Source organism: Melanaphis sacchari, unplaced genomic scaffold (assembly GCF_002803265.2).
Source record: "Melanaphis sacchari strain LSU unplaced genomic scaffold, SCAv2.0 Contig59_pilon_pilon, whole genome shotgun sequence".
In the NCBI taxonomy this organism is placed as follows: Eukaryota; Metazoa; Arthropoda; class Insecta; order Hemiptera; family Aphididae; genus Melanaphis; species Melanaphis sacchari.
The window spans coordinates 525,120-545,721 of NW_020271423.1; the positions used below are offsets into that span (position 1 = coordinate 525,120).

General features: G+C 27.1%; 1 protein-coding gene across 2 annotated transcripts in view; it reads left to right on the plus strand.

Moving 5' to 3' along the window:
* LOC112600043 (fez family zinc finger protein 1-like) overlaps positions 1-20,602 on the plus strand; it is a 56,734-nt gene that overhangs the window by 13,695 nt on the left and 22,437 nt on the right. For both annotated transcript variants that reach the window (XM_025347176.1, XM_025347175.1), the window contains exon 2: positions 6,499-6,648. The gene's annotated coding sequence lies outside the window, so the exon portion shown is untranslated. The remainder of the gene's footprint in view (positions 1-6,498; positions 6,649-20,602) is intronic.

A 20,602-nucleotide genomic window follows, 5' to 3' on the forward strand; every position in this document is an offset into this window, starting at 1 on the left:
AAACAGATTTAATTTAGATTATTTGCTGGTTTTTAGATGATAAATAATAAAAAAATGATATATTTTTTTAAATTGTTTAAACTGTTTTATTCGCTACCTATTTCATATTTTTCAGTGTAATTTAAAATAATTTAATGGTTTAAAAATTAGTAGTTATTATTCCAAAAAAAAATTGAAACATATTATTATAAATTTGTATATTTGTATGCTATAATTATAATTTGATCCTAATTGAATCTGCTTTAACTTGCTAAAGTTTTACTTATATATATATATTGATTTCTTGAAAAAAAAGGTTAAAAATAATATTATTTCAAAAATTGAATCAAAATTATTTTATCAAATTTATATCTTTCAATCAGAATTATTTTATAAATTAACAATAAAAAACTAATATTAAAATAATTGGAATTACTGATTTTCCATGGAAATATTTTTAACGTAAGTGACATTTTTAGCAACCAAGTACTCAATTTTTTTGATGATTCTCTGTTTAGCTTAATAAAAATAAACTATAGGTATAATTAAATTTCTCCGAATTATAGTGCAATTATTGAAGTCGTTAAAAAAAAAGAATATTAAGAACCATCCTTGATTTGACAAATAATCATTTCTTTAAATTAATTTAAACGGTTTGATATTTGTTAAATTTTTCGATTTGTGTAAATTGAGATATAATATTATAATCAGTAAAATAATTTGTACTCGTAGATTTTTTTTCTACAAACATTATTGGAGCAAGTGTTAGCCTTTTCGGAACTTGAATGAAAAACATTATTTTGCATTGAAGAAGAATCGAGAAGAGTTAAACCATAAAATATGTATGCAATAATATATGCGGAAAAACAAATATCTTCAATACTATATTATTAAGATTTTACGAGTACCAGCTATAGCTAAAACACAAGACAAATTAATTTAATTTATACATTTTATTGATTTGGGGTTTAAAATTTTATTTTTCACCAACAGATTTTTTAATGTTTTATTTTAAATTTGAAACGATTCCTTTCTTATTATTAAGTCGTAACTCATAAACATGGATTTTTTTAGGTATTGATATTCAGACTTTGAAGTGTACAGAAAAGTATGCGGATAGTTGTGTATAGGCAACTTCTAGGTACCTATATACTAATATAGACAGTAGACACTGAAAACTTTTAAACCGTATACTATATTATATCACATGCAACTATAGCACTCGATAAGGGTTACGTGTTAATTATTGAAGTAGTGTGATAGCAATAAACGTCGTTTTAATACTCGAAACCTTAACGCTATACAGTCAGAAATATATGTATATCCTGAACGTGAGACCGACCAGGTCACGTTCATATTATTATAACGACGACTAAACGGACTGTTAAAACGAATACGTGAGATGTTTATCGCGTACGTGCGTGTGGCGTTGTAAAAAAATAAAAAATAAACAAATAATGAAAACAAAAACAGAATAGGAAACACATCGTTTCTACCATGTTTTTAAACACGGACCTATTGTGTACAGTACCTATAGATATTATATCACGCGGGAGGTCGTGCAGTGGCCGGTGGCGACGGAGATACGCGTGCCGATACGGCGGTATTGTGGTAAGTGTTGACTATGTTGTATAATAGGAAAAATTCCGGAAATGAAGATGTTAGTAATAATAATAACAATATTATCATTAATCTCTCACAGAAATCGATCGTGTTATTGGTATTTCAACTGCAATAAATAATAATTTTTAGTTGTTTAACAAGGGTTTTGATTCAAGACGTTTATAAATTGTACGAGTAGTATTTAGGAACAGTTATAGTGGAATTTGGAGGAGGGACTTTGACAGATGTCATTAGCTAACATTTCCGGTCAGAATTTAACAGAAATTCTCACATAGTTAAAATTTCATTATTTTTTTAAAGTTATAATGCAAATAATATAATAAAATACATGAAATGAACTTAATAATATTTTTTAAGTTATCATTAAGCAAAATATGATAAATTCTTAAAATTTCAAAGGAAATTGAATAAAGTTATCTCGCATGTAAGCTAAATCATTTTTGTTAGTATCACTTTCAAATAAAATTATAGAATTTTTAAATTTCTTTTTTCGTAAACAGAATCACTGATTTTATTAGATAGAAATCAAGAACGAAATAATTTTTTTTTTTAATTTAGCTTTTTACATGACTTTTGTTTAAATATAGATACTGTAAACACGCATTTGTAGTGTTTAAAGTTTTAATATACAAAAAAATATAGAACATGTGTATCAATTCGAGGCAATTTGTAGATATTACTAATTAAAAAAACATTACATAAATACTTCACCAATGCATAAAAATTCTAGTCCTACTGGCTGCTCGTTAACATGTGGGTATAATTTAATAACCGTGAATTCAGGTATAGAAATTGATAATCATTGATTTTATTGCGCATATGACATAATTGGGTGGTCCTTGAGAGTAAAATACATTTTTGATGAAGTATATATTTAAAGATGCTATTGTAATAAAATGGTTTTCGGCTCCAGAAAAATTGCATTGAACTTTTGATGAATAATTTATATATTACATAAATTATTAGAAAGAATACTGGAATTAATACATAAAATAAGATACCTATAAAAAGCTATATAGTACTTATTATACAGTTACAAGATTTGAACCATATGAATTCGCATACTGGTTTCATGTAGAGGTTTTTAACACTTTATACAGGATGTACATACCTTAACCATGTTAAACATAGGCTTTCGATTGAGTATGTAGATACTTTTATTTTCTTGAAATGTCAATAAAAACCTAAAATAGTGCTTAAAATATAAAAATAGCTCACTTTTAACATGCAATAAGTTTGTATTTTGGTTACCGGAATCAGATTCATAATTCGCTTGGCTCTCTAAGACCTCTCAAAACACATACGAAAATGCTACAAAAATGTCAATAGTCATAATATTATTAATTTTCGTATATTATAATAATATGATACATTATTGCTTAATGGATGTTTTCAATATTCAATTTGAGCGTTTATTATACTTATATAATATATAGTACTAAATACATAAAAATAGTTAATTTCTTGCAATGCAATAGCTTAATTAAAAAACAATTAACTTCGTTGCCAATTTGAAATTGTAGATACAAACACTCATTTCCATAAATGCTTGTTTATATATTTAATCAAACCTATTGTATGGGTGTGAAGGTCATTTCACTCAATTCAATTTACACATTATTTACTTAATGTCGACAAGTATTTTTTTATAAATAATTTCATCAATTTAAATGGAATTTATTTTTCTTTATATTAAAATAAAAATAATAAACGCAGAAAAGCGATGATTAAAATAAAAGCTACATTTAGTCTTTACTTCTACGTAGAAATTGTTCATTTAATATTTGATTAATTTTCTTAAAAAATAATAATAATAATAATAAACAAATAAACAAACAAGAAACAAGTAAGCAAAACAAAGTTCTTATTTTAATAAACGTTTTAAAATTATAATGTGATGTTTAAATACAACATGATTTGTTTATAATTATAAAATTGAGGATATGATTAAGAGGACGCCGCACCCACACGTGTTGTTACTGTCTTACATACATACAGCTGAGTTATAGCCATATAAGATATTGAAACTTTAAAATGCTCATAACTCACTTTAAAATTATAATATTAACAAAAGTCTATGTCATTGCCTAGATAAAATTCTTACATTTAAGTTTGATAATAGGTAAATTTACTCTAATATTAAAGCTAACAACATAAAATGGATTCTGCTGAACGAAAATTTGCTATGTTGTATGTATGTAAGACAGAGATAACACATGCGGGTGCGGCGTCCTCTTAAGATTGCATATTATCATGTTATGAGTGAAATGATAAAAATTCATCTTGAGATTGAATATCTATAATATCATGTAAATTATTATGTGATTTAAGAATGTTTACGGTGAATTCTTTTCATGGGCAAATAAGTTATAACACATTTAATTTCACGCTCTTTTGTCACGAGAGGTTGGGATAAACGAACAATATTCATTGCAATTTAATTTGTATATTGATATACAAAGAAACAATTTTTTTTTTATCACGAGATTACATGATATCACCCATTTGCGCTAAAAAAAAAAAATAAATTCTTTTTGAGTCCCATCTGTAAAAAATAAAAAGGAACATTTGTTCCGACCACCCATTTGCGCCAAATTTACCTATGCTGTACATGATTTTACATAATAATAATAATAAATTTAATATGTATATATTAACATTATAATAGTTATTAATACATTTTTAATTAAAACCACCAATAATTGTGAATCTTTTCACGCTTACATAAATACATCATCCAAAGTAATAGATACATATAAAAACAAAAAATTAACGCGTTATGTATATGTAAAAATAGTTGCATTTAACTAAAATAAAGTTTAGGTTATTTAAAAAAATAAATGAATATGATTAATCATTTATTGAAAACAATTAAATATATATTATTTAATTCTACGAAGTAGAAAAAACGTGTTTGAGAAAATAAATCTGATAATTTTTTGTTATTTCTAAAAAATAAGTTTTATCATCTATTATTATTCTTAGGTAATTTATAATTTGAAAACAATTTAAACAATTAATTATTATTATTATGTAAATTTACTGCACAAAGCTGGTAAATTTGGCATACATAGGATGTCGGAAAAAAATATTTTTATTTTTTATTTTGGCAAATTCAAAATTAATTAATTATTTGGTGCAACAGACAATTTTATTCCTTTAATATGAACGTAAATTATCTAAGAAAATTCTTGTCACAATATTCATAGGCAAGGGCTCGTCGAGTGATGGACCGTTTAATTATAATATAATATTATTTTACTCGTAATAATATTCTCTATGCGGCGTTGAATGAAAACTTGTTAACGACACACTACCTACATACATTTTATATACTTTGATAAGCCCTCTTCGGAGATATTATTTTTGGGAGAGTGATCTTGTTTCGATCGTTTATTCCAAAGGAACGCTCCTTGTGTTCTTGTGTGAAACGCACACATGTGCGTGTGTATGTACGTTTTATTATAGTGTTTACGCTACCTGAATTGGATTTGACGTGATTCTTGTTGACGTATATCTGTATATAATGACAGTTATACAATAGAGACGAGGGTTTATAAATCGCGAAGCGTACGACACATTATGGGCGCGCGTGATTACGTGAACAATAAACATAAACCATCTTCACCGACAGAGACCGACGGCGATAGTTGTGTCGCATCGTCATCGATATAATATAAAATATTTAATATCATATAATATTGTAGGTAACCTAACCTAACCACTCTGTGGCGGATCGTTAATACGTTGCTACAAATAAACAACCACCAGATTAGATTTTTATTGACTCACTTAGATTTGGAATGGTCAAGATTGCAGTGTTATAACTTATAAAAAGTGGTTCATACTTTCATTTATTTGTTATTTTATGCGATTGTATGACGGATTTAACAAATCCTATACTGATGGTGTAGCGTCTTCTTATATCATTAATACAATACTCACGTTTGATTTTCAATTGAAAATAAAGGTACTGCAAGAAACATTTAGACATTTTTTAAACTTACATACCGTACAAATGTTGTTAGATTAAGGGTGTAAAGGTTCATCAAATTACAGTTTCGTGCACTTTTAAACGATTCTTTAATCAAGCTCTGCTACACAGTCTAAATCGTAAACATGACATATTTATTAGTAAAAGCTGAACGATAAAAATAATCTTGATCGTAAAAGATATTTTTAAATAATTGACAACAATAGTCGGTCATTTCCGTATAATCTCTTAATTTTAATAAATTCATTTTTTTTAATTATTTAACCATTTCAATCATATGTAAACAAAACAAATTGCATTTCTTTTCCGAAGTAGTTTTTTATAATATGTTTAATATATATATATAGTTGTTTGTGCACAAGAGTGAATAAAAAGAAGGGATCGATTCCCTGTTGGCAAATCGTTATTGGATAGGTATACGGAATCGTCCGAAAACGATGTTAAAAAAAAAACAAAAACCAGGAAAAGATGAGCGCACATACAATTTTACGTTTTCTGCGAAAAATCCATTAATTTACGCCTGAAATTCAAAAATATAAAAATAAATAAATATTTATCGATGAATATTTGTTCTGGGTAGATTGATTTCGTGGATTTAAAATATATACCGCTAATATAATGTATAAAATATGCATCAGTGTGTCATGTGTAATATATTATACCGTTATGTATAAATGAAAAGCATGAATATCTCAAAATGAACCACTCAAATATCTAATTAAAAAAAAAACTTTAAACAAAAATTCTTTATTTTAACGGAAAATAAACGTTATCCATTTTAATTGTTATACGTATAAAATATACATATAATAATATAAAATTTGTTAATATGTATGAATATTGTAATTTTTTATTATTTTAATAGTAACTAATTGAAATATTAATTCAATTTCTCATTTCAGAGTACGGATTTGAAATTTAAAAAAATACACAAATGTACGTATTATCGAACATTCAGACCGTATATACTTGAAGATGATTGGGTGTCCTTTGGTCCATTAAGAAAATTGGTGAAAATATCATTTCAATACACTTGTAGGAATAGCATATAGGTATAGTAACAGATCAGTGTTTAATTATTTTTATCAATACATTAACTTTAAGTTTTAATCAGTGGTATACACAGAAAAAATTCTAAAAGAATTTTTATGTAAGTATTAATGATTGTCTGGGTCGTGAAATTGAATATATTTGAGTAAAAGAGGTACCGTCAGTTGATAGTATGATATTGGTTATGGTAAAATTGGCCGTTTTCAAATTAAAATATATTTTTTAAATTACTATTAATATCAAGAAAAAAAATACATGACAAAAGTTATTATAAATCATGAAAAAACAGTAGATAAGTGTGAAAATAATTATAAGTTATAAGCTAACTTATGTAATGTTGGTATTTATTATATAATTGTGTATTTTATGACACCGTTTTTTCGTGTCATTTCAATATTTTACAATATAATATATATGTATAGATTATAGATATTATATTATGTTTATAAGATGAGACTTAATTACTCAGGGATTTTTAGTACAAATATTTGCTTCAGTTTCCTCACATGAATAACTCGTATACTTCTTTTACAAATCAGTCAGATTACGAAAATGTATTTTATTTTATTTTTAAGTTGAAGACTTTATCTGCATCGGATTGTATTCCGGTTTTAAAAACGTCATTTTTAGATATTGTATTATAAACTTAATACGAATGGTTAAAAAAAAAATATAATTATATTTTATGGGAAATGTTCATTTTTGTAAGGTAATTTTTGATCATTAAAGTTGTTTAATTTAATTTTTCTGTACGGCTTATTGTAATATTTTGTGGGAAGTATAGTTTATCTAATTATCTACATAATAGATGCTATCAAAAATTATATTTTATCAACAGTAAATAACAAGGTAGTTAAAAACTTTCTACTTATAAGTTCAAAATTATTATTTTTCTCTGATGGTGGTATGGTGGTATAGCTATTGAATGGGTTTTAAATTATATATATTTATTTTTGTATATAGAAGAAAGCCTAATTATTTTATTTATTTAATAAGTGATAAACTATATACTAATTTTATTTACTCTTAAGTTAGTGTTAATTAGTTTGTTTTGGAAAATACCTTGCCAGTATACAATGAAGTTGTTTTATTAGTTAAATCAAAAAAATAAGATAAAAATTAAATTAATTTAAATTTTAGAAGTTACACTGTCCAATTCAGTTATAAATATATAGATTTATGATTACGTCATAAGTATATTAATATTCTGTTAATGAAAAAACAAAAAGTTATTGATATAACATCAAATTAATAAATGAATAACTAATGTGAACAGTATTCACAAAACGCTCACTCAGACATATTATTTTTTGGTTTAACAGTAATTTTTATAATATTATTAAAAGTGACTTTGTATACTACGTTTGTATCTTTGTTACCCAATTTTTTGGCAAGTAACTAACCTTAGAAATCATTTGAGTATTTAAATTATGCTTATAACTTATATAACATTATACTAAACATCTATAAGTTATAAATGCTATAAAATATCCATACTCAAAAAATAGGACTGAAAAAATATTGTGTAAAGTCTTGTCTTTTAATAGAAAAATAGCACGATATTATCCCGCCTAGGACTTATATCGGTTACTCTATAAATTCGATCACCAATACAGCGGTCGGGCGTGTGTGTAATTTCAGTCTCGTTGTAACAACTATATCATTGAAGGTCTTAACATAAGTATAATATATAAAATATTGTGGTATAATATGTGCGCGACAATAACATACATTATTATGAGAAAAACGGCGGCGACAAATCGTTTTTTTTTAACCACCGCCGTGACGCGGGTGTTGTATACAATGATATTCCCAATCCGGTTTTGCGTGTGTGTGTGTGTGTGTGTGTGTTTTTTGTGCTCTATGAGATGTGTGGTTTTATTTTTATTTTATTTTTTTTAATCACTTCCGTTGTCGATTTACATCAGTCCGCTCGGTACAATGTCTATTTACTCGGCGCATACATTTATATATAGGATTGAAAATAATGACAATAATTGTCCTTTTTAGCACACACAAACACGCGGTCGAGTGCCGGGGTTTTAATTAAAATAAAAAAACGGTCTGAAAACAGATTGAAAAAAAAAACAAAATAATGGACACGATGACAATACTCTCCCCCCACCTCTATCGTATACATACACCCTCGTCGTACGTACGTGTGTCACGTCAGCGACCGCGAAGGGTTCGCGGGGGCGGACAAAGAGGTGTGTATGGGTGTAGGCGAGGCGACGACAACGACGACGACTGCGATTCTCTGATTCCGATTCCGATTCCGATTCCCGACTCCGGTCGACGATGACGATAAAAACATATCACACGCGAGTGGACCCTCGGGACACTTCATAAGCAGAAACGAAATATTTTAATGCACGTCCCCGTCACCGTTGCGGTTAAATAGAATTTCGACCCTTATTTTCTTCTTCTTCCTTCTCCTCCACTCGCCTATTCGCCGTTTTCTGCGGGCCCAATCCCTCGGGCCAACGCACTTAATCGGGTAAATGCGATTATTTTTGACATGCGGTGACAGCGGCGGCGGCTCATTACGTCTACCGTATAAACGAGAGCGTTGCGCGCGCGAGCGGGGCGACTACAAATCATTACGACTAACGCGTACACGACATATCATCATCATATTATTTTTATTATTATTATAGCAGCGGATATACTTTTATACGTGATATTATTATTATTGTATTTCAATATTTTCGTCATCGCCAACCCGCGCGCAGATGAACGAATAATAGTATAATGTTTTCGATTTGCCCGAAATATATATGTTATTAATATGTTACGCGCGGTCTCTCCCCCATAAAACAATACACGCGTGCACGACACACACGCACACACATAAAATATTGTACATGTTTATATGTATGTATATACCTACCACCTACCCGTAACGATAATAATCATTCATCCAATTTTCGTGCGCTGCTTACAAATCTTTCGTCGGTCTCCGTGTTTTTCCATTACACCATTTAATGCGCACTTGTTAGATAACATAATAATAATAATATTTATATTTATATTACGCACGAGTTCAGAAATACTTACCCGCGTATGATATGTAGTTCGACTTTCAATCAGAATTTCTATATTCCGACGGGGTTGCGATTCTGACGCTGTATATCATAATAATATAATCGTTCATTACAATCGGCTGACGTTGTGGTGACGATATCACGATTAATCATAATATAAATCGCGTGTAGACTTTGGTCGCAGGAAATGCGACTGATAAAATATGCTTCTTAAATAACTAAATAAAATATGGTGATGGTCATACTATAGTTTTAAAATATTTTTTATTATTAGTGTTCCTAAAAATAATAGACCTTTTTTTTTAACAATATTTGTCTATGTTTAAAAATAAACATATTATATTTTAGAAAAACAGAATATAATATTTATTTTATTTGAATAAAGATGACGTGCTTATTGCAAAGGATTGAATTTAATAATTTTTTGTCACAAAATTAAGCTGTAAATATTTCATTTTATTTTCTTTAAAAAGTGTTATTTTGGGACTTTGTTTATTTATACACTTTAAAAAAAAGTGACTGTTCCCAAGCCGTAGAAAACTTATGCAAACGTATATTCTGCATACTTAATGCGCACACGCTTTGTCTCGAATGTTGTACTATTATTTTTATCGCTGTTTGTTATTATTTTATGATGTAATGCGATGCAATTAGTAAATAGAATTATGTACGTATTACGAGATTAAAATTAACAAAATTTAACGATGCGAAAAATGTGTTAAGGATAAAATATATGGTTTATAATGTATACAATATAATATAGAAATTTAGCTACATGGAAAATACAAAAAATAAAATGACTTTATTACAAAGTAAGATTATTTTTTCGATAACAGATATGTAAAAAAAAGTTATTATGTTTGAAAAACATTTAAATAACATTTGTAATATAATAATGTTTTTTTTTTTTATATATATATATATATTAGGAATTAAATATCGAAAAAATAAAAACTTTTTTTTCATGGTAAAAGTTATCCTATTTTTATTGGAAAATTTTTTTTTTTTTAAATTAATATTATTACTTTAGTAGTATTTCTAGCCCACATAAAAAACGTGTAATTTTCATTAAAAAATAAATGGATGTAACTGAAGAAATTTTGTGACCATATTAATTTTTGGAACACAAAATATTCATTTTAATTTCAATATGTGATTATTACTATAGCAGAGATATTCAACGCGCGACCTCAATAGACTATAAATCAATTAATAAGTTATGAAAAAATTGTATATTTTATATATAAAACTAAAAATTAAATCAAGGCATTTATATTGATTTAATAACTAGTAAACAACATGATATTGTTATTTATAAAGATTTTTTTTTAAAAGTGAACTTTTTGCTGTTATTATAATAACATTTTCAGTTAATTGTCATAACTTTGATTTATCCGCATATTAATTTAATGTTTTCACACAAGAAGCAATTTCAAATGTGTTTTTTACTATTTTATTTATTTATTCTCATTTTAATTGTAAATAAATATATTTTTTCCCTTGTAATCATAATTAAAATGTATTATTTTAAAAATATTTCTATTCATTTAAAAACACATTGCTATTTTTTGTTAAACGTTTAAGTAATTAAGTTCTATTTATCGACTTTTCGGTATCTAACTGGCGGTAAAAATTTCATGAGTAAACAGGATACTATTATTCTTACGGCGCCCGGCGTAGCGTTCGAATTAAAAAACAATTAGGAGGTATACTTACTCTTAGAAATAGATATGTTCGTTGTAGTATTTTTTAATTATGCACAATACAATATATTATCTAAGCTTAAAAAATAAATTACCATTCATTTAAATAATCATCAGTTCTGCATATAAACGAATTGTCTAGATAATTATACCACGCTAGAATAGTTACAATAGTTTTTACATTTAATAATATGTATGGCTTAATAATTTTATGTATCATACTATTAATAATAGCTATGGGTTAACAGTATACAGTATACCAAGAAATAAATACGTTTTGAGTTAGTTGTGAGACAAATATCAAATATTGTGCACCACGAATATACTTATTATTTCCATCATTCAGGAGTTTTTTTTTGCACTTCTTACACTGACATTTGGAATTAAATCAATTAAATGGATGCGGTTTGTGTTTAATTAATGTATAAATTATATTACTTTTAGAAAATTTGAATTATTCTAAATGAAATGCAAAAAAAAAAAAATAGTAATTTATTTATAATAATAAAAATATTTAAAAATAATATTTGATTTTTAAATACTTTGAGAAAGTATTTAAAATATTACACGTATTCACGTCTAAGCACTTTTCAAAAAGTATTTAAAATATGTATTTTAGAATCGGGAAAGTATTTGAATTTACTTTTACATTACTGTACAATATTGAATTGTTTACAATGGGCGATTTTCCATTTCTCTCAACAACGGAAATTGCGGCCCGAATTCAAGTAGTCGTATTTTCTCTCAAATATATTATGTACCTATCCCGATTACGTCCAAATACACATTGGTTCACAAAATAGCTTAAAATTATAAAATAAAGTAAACATTTTAAATACTGTATTGGATGTATTTGTATTTTAAATTTAAATACTTTTATGTAAATACTTTAAAATTTGAAAACAATTATTTATTATACATCACTAATATATAACAACATGTTTCTATTTAATTTGCTAATAGCTTATGAAATCGAAATTTATATTTAAATATTACTAATATTCTTTTTATTTTTATTGCTTAAAATATTTCGTAAATTTCCATCATTTACACTTTATACTACCTAACCTATCGGACGCAATCGGGATGAGTGAAAACGCAAAAAAGTAACTTTGAGCCGCAATCAAGCGACGCTCCTCAACAATAGGCACGCAAAAGTGCCTGGCGTGGTGGTGTATAACAGTACATATGGTGATTTTTTAACTGTAAACATTCATTATCTCGAAGGGTATTAACATTTTTGAAAATATTATTTTCAATAACTTAAATTTATTACAAAATAATATTTTTAAGAACATTCATACTGTCAAGTATAACGAGCGTTTATTATTAAAATCGCTGTAAATGTAATCGTGTTAAGTTATTGAAGTGATGCGAACGGTCCTATAAAATATTATATTTTATGTTTACATTTACAGTACCTACTTAATTTAGATAATATATATTAATATATTTATGATATATATATGATTATATAGATATTGGATTTAGTAAAAAGTTATTCGAGTTAACCATTTATTACATTACTGCTTATATTTATTTAAGTCTCATCACATGCTTACAACTATTTGAGTTATTAAGCGAACTGATTCCTAAATAAATTCATTATAAATATTAAATTTTAAACAGTCTATTAGCGTTACCCTCGAAGCATACATGTTTATAAATTTATAATACATTAAACAACTAGAACATTCATATTATGTTGTCGCACATGGTTTATCATGATTATATAGAAACCATACCCATTTATAAATGTAAAATGATAAGTTTTCCGTTTCATCTGTAAATTATATAGTTTTTATCATTTTTAAAATTTTATTTTCAAATTTACATTAAGCAATTAAATAAATAATTGAATGGATTTTAGCTAAAGTGAGAGTAGAATTTCTAATACAAACTTTTAAAGATTTAATAAAAAAAAAAAATTAAGAGTCAAATAAATCTAATCCTAGTATTAAGTGGTTAAGTTTATTTCTTAAAATCATCAGTAAATTGCAAAACAAAATACTGTAATAATTTCAAAATTTAAGGATGCAGTTGCTTTTTTTTTTTATACATAACAAAACCAGGTTGCTTAGATATATTGAAATAATTTCGCAAAATTATCAATTGTGACGAGACTAGATTTTTTTTATACCTCGAATCTATTAAATTTTTAGTGTTTAAAAGTATGTTAAATTTTTATGAAACTACAAGTAGTGGTGAAAAATAAAGCATCATTGTTCTTTGTATATACTCTTCAGACAGTTCATTGTTATCTCCTTCCATTACTTAACTTACTCTTACAAAATAATTTTCACATATTATTGTAACTAGTAAAAAATGGAGACTATTTGTTTTTAAATGATCATTATAAAAGTAGTTGAATTGACTACATTTCATGTATTATAAATATTGATTTTATTATAAAAATATTTATTTATTATTATATAAGATAATAGATTATAATATATAATAATATATACCATTATAGTTTGTTGATTCACAAACACTGTGTGTATTTACTAGAAAATGTTTTTTTTGTTTATTAATTTTTAATAATTTATTAATAACTTGTTAAAAATATGAATTATAAAATTGTTGAAAAAATTAGTCAATGAGTACAAAATAAATTTTAAATGATTTTAAATATCAAAAATTATAATCAAAAAATTATTTAAAGATTTAATACTTTAATAGTGCTTGTGTGTTCGTTCAGTGAGGCAATCACTCTATATTCTAGGTAGACGATTTTAGCGCATACCTACTGTGGAAACGTCAGTTAGTATACGGATTTTATATGCAATGGTATACGATAATATTATATCCATCGGTAGACGGGCCCCTAGGCTGCATAGGGTCTCAGAGCAATTCATCGAAAGCGCGAGTGTAAAGCTTTATCGCTGTTTTCAAAATACTAGCTTGCGGGCGCGAGTATGGCGTTTGTTTGCGGACATATGGCGAGACCCATATAATATTATAGATGATAATAAAACCTATGTAATGCAAAAGCGTATATAAATGACTGCGATTCGTACAACATATTTGCTGCTCTTCGCTGCAATGTAAATATTATACATTATAATAACTTACAAGTATATGTATAATGCAAATCGTTTCCCGCCCGATCGCCGCACCCAAAATTGGCCCTTCTGTCAACATACAAATAACGATAACACGTTACAATTATATATATATGTTTAATAGTCAAGTTCCCGGAGGACCTTGATGCGGAGCGCAAACGTCCGTGGTGAAGTGGTGAAGTGGTCCTATATATGTATGTAATATTGTGTTGTACGTGTACAAAAAGTACGATCTACCTACTGCTTTTTTATTTTTTTACTTTTTTTTTTTTTACTCTCATCGTAAATCATTATTATTTATCATTTTTTATTTATTTTGTTACAAACGTACACAAACAGCGGGCGTATGTTTGCGGTAATCGGCACGAGGGATCGACGCGCGCGCCGAGACGACCGCATTCGTTGTATTACTGTGGAGAGTGTTGTCGATTTATCGCCCGTGAGAGGGTGTAATCGCGGGAAAAACGCACACTGAAACGCGTGTACGCACACACAGGCGCTTATTGAAAATGCCCCTCGGCGGCGTTCCAGTAAATATGTATAACACGTGTAATTATCTTGTCCCCTTTATATTTATATATATATATATATACAAAAAATATGTGCGCATAAACGCTGTTATACATTATTATGTACCTACTGATGACGGTACGCCTACGCCACTCAGCACCTCAACCCGCCGTCACACATAGTTGACCACCTCTGGACTCTCGTCGATGATGACAATGAAATCGATGCTATTGGGTTTTGCCTTTTATCCTCATCATCCAAAGGTATAAATGTATACCTAATACCTTTATTCCCATAGCCTTTGTTTTTCTCGTTGACTTAAATGAGCAATTCAAATACGACAACCACCATTAACGAACACGTCGATGTAACAATACACGCGTGTGAATACATATATGTATATGTAGACAATAAATAGTTACATAAGTACACTTACAGTATTGTAATTAATATAATTAAACCTAAATTATTATTTTGTTTGGTATATTTAAACCGAATAGCTAATAGATAATATATTACAATGTCATTGTCTTGCAATGTGAATGCTTAATTTAAAAAATACCTACAGATAATTTATTGTTTTATTTTTATTTTTTAAATCTTAATTCGAAAATATAAAAATTTCATAAAACTAAAATTATAAGAATATTATTATTATTATTCATTCAAATTATCTAAATTTATCGGCTCTAATAATCGTTATTAAATTCACGGGCATTTTAATTTTCACGACCAATTCAAGTCTTACAAAGTTGCAAATTATGTCATGTTTCAAATTTTCTTATCGTCGTCGGCTAGTTAATATTTCGAACTCATATTAACCGTTATTGACAGTCTACTAGCTTAATTTTTGATGAGCATAAGATAATTAGTAATAAAAAAAAAAAAAAAAAAAATGTAAAAAAAATTTTAAAATTGTAATTGTTAAAATATATTAATTATATAATAAAAGTAATGTTTCGACAAAAAGCAAATTAACTAATGGAAAAATAAATTCCTTTAATAGCAATACCCAAATACATATTATGAAGTATACATTTCAATATAGGTTGACAGAAAGACAGTATTGCTTTTTGAAAGTATTGATTTATCGTTAAATTCAAATTTAATGTATACCTATTTTAATAACTTATTATTAACTTTTTTATTTAACAATTTTAAAGACCACTTATTTTTATACAAGCTAATTTTTATATTTTAAAATTGACTTATAATGAATAAAAATGATATTGATAACAATAGTGAAATAAAATTACTAAGTCAACAGTATTTAAAGTCAATTATTGAAATCAATAAACGATTTGAAAATTTTATTTCGGAAAACTGAATAGAGAAAAAAAAATAAACAAAAACACTTATTTATTCATTTCAATTAGATAGGTACAATACTAATCGTGAGTCCCTTAAAGTTTATACAAGTGCCTATCTGGTTTGCGTGTCGTTATGTTATATCTTCTTCGTGGATAACACATAGGTATACCAAGTCATCGAAACTTCAATAAAAACGATAAAGAGTCACGCTTCATAAACGAAAACTTATCGTGCATTTTACTCGTGTACAATTATTTTATATTATTTGGTAGGTGGATACATTACGGTTCATAAGTTATAAGTAGTAATAACCTATCTATACGATGATTGAAAATGCAGGTATCTAACGATTTGCGTTTCAACGGTAAGTATTATTATTATTATTGTTTCGATAGCGATGTGACAGGCGATAGTGAACAATTTCAAAAGCGCGATGACACAATGCGTGAACATTAACAAGTTTAAAAGTTGCTGTTAAATCTAAAGTGTATATTTTTTCTGTATTACTTTCAGTTTAAATATTTAGTTCAAACTTTTACCCGTAAAAGTGTTCACGGGAAAGATTATAATAACTATAACAATAGAGTAAAAATAACGAGGTGAAACCGCAATAATATACATTCCCCTTTTAGAATCATTTTTCACTTAAAATAATGTATACGAGGCGATACCTTAAAACAGAACATTCAATACAATATATTTGAAACATTTTTTGTTATAAAATATTTAGTGTTTAGGAGTTAAGAATTATTTAAATATAACCAAATTACATAAAACGTTGATAAATAATTGTTCACTAAAATGTAAATGTACAAATAATGGGTCACTAAATCATGCTTAAGAAATTATTAAGGTTGCTATTGTTTAAAAACGTTGATGATTGTTTATGCGATATAGTTTTTTAAATACTCAACAAACCAAAAATTTCACGCAAAACTTAGTTTTTGATAAATCAAAATGATTTATTTATTATTGTCTTTTAAAGATAACTTTTGTCGAAACTTTTTTCATCAAGTATTTGTATAAGCATTATACAAATTATACATTAAACATGATATAACTTTCTAAACATTTTAGCTTTTTATTTATAATTAAATAAATAAATAATAATGATTAATGAACGAATCTGCGTTAAAATAATCATCCTAAACACGATACAGTAAAAATAGTTTTCATTACAATTAATAATTGGAGACGCTCAGTTAATTTTCTATAAAAAAAAAAAACTCATTGTTATTAAAATAAAACAACGAGAATATCATGTAGGAACATCTCAGTAATTTGAAGTCAGATTAAGACACAAACCATGTGTAAATTCTCGGCACTTTGAAGGTATAAGTCTGTCCACTAATTTTGAATTATCGAGAGTCGGTTGCATCTATAATTTCGTTGTGATCCAAATACAATTTACTCGATTTATTTGCGTATAGGACTATCGGTGATTAATAATATATCTATTATCTACAAGGTAAATATTATGCATACAGACTTATCTTAGGCCTAAACATAATGTAATATAATAAACTTGATCGAGAAAATAAAAAAAAGCAAAAAAGAAACGATTAACCATGCGTTTTATCTGACGCACTCTTTGCCGCCGCTAATGACACTGCCATTTTATTGTTACGTCTCTTTTTAATACACTCATTTATTTTTTTTACGGATGTTTATACATTCTGTCCGCCCCACTCGTGTGATTCTCGCCCTTAAGCTACAAAGGCATAATACATACGTATTTTCATGCTGGGTATCTCACCGCGTTTTTAATTTATTTTTAAACATAATATTACTTATAAATTATAATACTTGGACACATTTATATAACTAGATTTGGAACCGTAATTGTAAATTTTAGAAATTCTTAGGATAAGACTATTATTTACAAATTAGAAAACCACTACCAAAATCTGATTGTTTTAATTTTAATTTTATTATTTTTATCATTCAGTTAATAAATTCATTTAGTAAAAAAAAAAATATGTGATATAGGCCATTAGCAGAGTTTAATGCTATTTTTATTTCATTATTGTTGTTAAATAATTAAAATAGTAAATTCTTTGATGACGTATACTTTGAATATTTATTTTTTATTTATCTTATATACACTTGAACGACCAATTTTATACTTTTAAACAATGCGGTATTCCTCTATATAACCGGAACTCGTATTTTTTACCAATTCTAATCAAATCTAAAAAAAAAAAAAAAAACTGAAATTTTAAAAACCTAAGTCAGAACCGAAAAAACTATAAAAAGGTGGTTCCTACGATTTGATTCTGAATTATATATACATTTGTCGTTTTCGCACAATTAAATACTATGCGGACCCACCCACAAAAGGCGCAAACGGCACACGAGCACTCACCACACATTTATGATGATCATCATCATCATTATCGTTATTATTAGGTATATAATTTGTTATTATAAATTGTGTGCACGATATTACGCGTAAGTGCACTGACATACGCATTGACGAGGCGCACGCGGGCCTCGGGGCGCAATATTATTGAACGTTGTTGCGGCGACGCGTCGTAGCCACCGTTTTCCCGTGTTTTATTTTTTTGACACGGAGGTCCGCCCCCGCACGATTACCAGTGAAACGGGCCAGTTAACGAGTCATATGTGCACTAGGTTTGTATACATTGCAACATGCGTGTCTATTGTGTGTGTGTGTGTGTGTGTGTGTGTGCATAAACGTCGTGTGTTCACGTGGCACTGTTTGACTTGCACACGCCGGTGGGTGCAACATTTTTGTTTAAATATAATACATAAACAGTTGATAGGTATTGAGTCAGAAGTTATTTTTTGTCGGTATAAAGCTTATTGCTCGATATGTATATGTATAGTTGCTAATGCCAACTATGACAACTTGATTAGAGTTCGAAAATTAACGTATCGATAAATTGTTATAATGTATGATAAAATATAAAAAATTAAAAAAAATTCATAATTTTTTTGATTATAATTGATTATAATTTATATTTGTTCTTAATAATAATAACTATTGTTGGCTGTTGCCGTTTAAAAAAGTTAAGTTGATTCTGTTTTTGGAACAACAACTGAATGCCAAAAAATATTTTAAAATTATCAGTTAAAATAAAGAAACACGTATATTATTAATTTTTTTAAATTCCAGATTATTGATCGTTTATCATTAAAAAAACCGCGCATACAATGATTATAAATTACATTTATTCATGAATTTCGTTTTAGCTCATAATCAGAAAATATTTTTTTTACTTATATGTAGGTACATAGGAAATACCCATTAGTTACAGGAAAAATGAAAAAAAAATGGTATGGATTCGCCAACTGACTTACACGGAAAGAAAATAATATTTAATTATTTTAATTAATTTTTTATTATTCAAATGTTTAACAAAATGTTATATCTGTATACTGTAGCTTATTAACTTAAAAACTACTCAACCAATTATGACTAAAGATTTAAAGATTGTTTTAGATAAATAAAAGCTTAGAGAGTAATTTGAACTACGTTTAAAAATATATCAAATGTTGTATCCAACCCGCTACAAATCAGTTAGAAATCAATTAAGTTAGTAAATCAATTTTTAGCATAGTGATTTAGTATGTAAGTTATATTATATTTGTGTTTCTCTACTACCTATTCTATGGTAAAACGGTGTTATTTGTGTTAATATAAAACTTAAAGTACCCATAGTCAATAAATAATTGATTCTAGTTGTATTTTTATTTATATAATGCAAATCTATAATATTTTTAGTGAAATAATGCATAGGTACATTTTATTCATTATTTAGATAATGCATCGAACGATTTTTACCACCTGATATATTAATATGACTTCGTGTTTTATGCATCACCTATTTTCGAGTTAGTGACGTTAGTGTTAAATTATAAAATAACACTATGCTTAAAAGTACAACTGTTCTACAGCATAATATATTTATCAAATTTATATAGGTAATGTTATAATGTAAAAACGATTTACGATTAAATTCATTGTAATTTTAATGGCAGGGAAAGTTCCTGTTTATTGACATAATCATAATATTGTACTCTATATTTGTTCATTGTAAATCGTAATAATACCATAATATTAATAATAATAGTATAATGAACAACGCAATCGTAACACGCCATTATATAATATTAATATTATGTGCGTATATAATACGGTTGTTGATGTTTGCGTTAAGCCGTTATAATGTCGAGAAAGGGACGACTATATTACGCGACGAGCAATCGGTTTTGAGTCCAAAGGATAATTAATTACTGCATGTTTTATATTTTTGTTTTTCAAAATTTAATCCAATTGTTTTACCGCATCCGGTATGG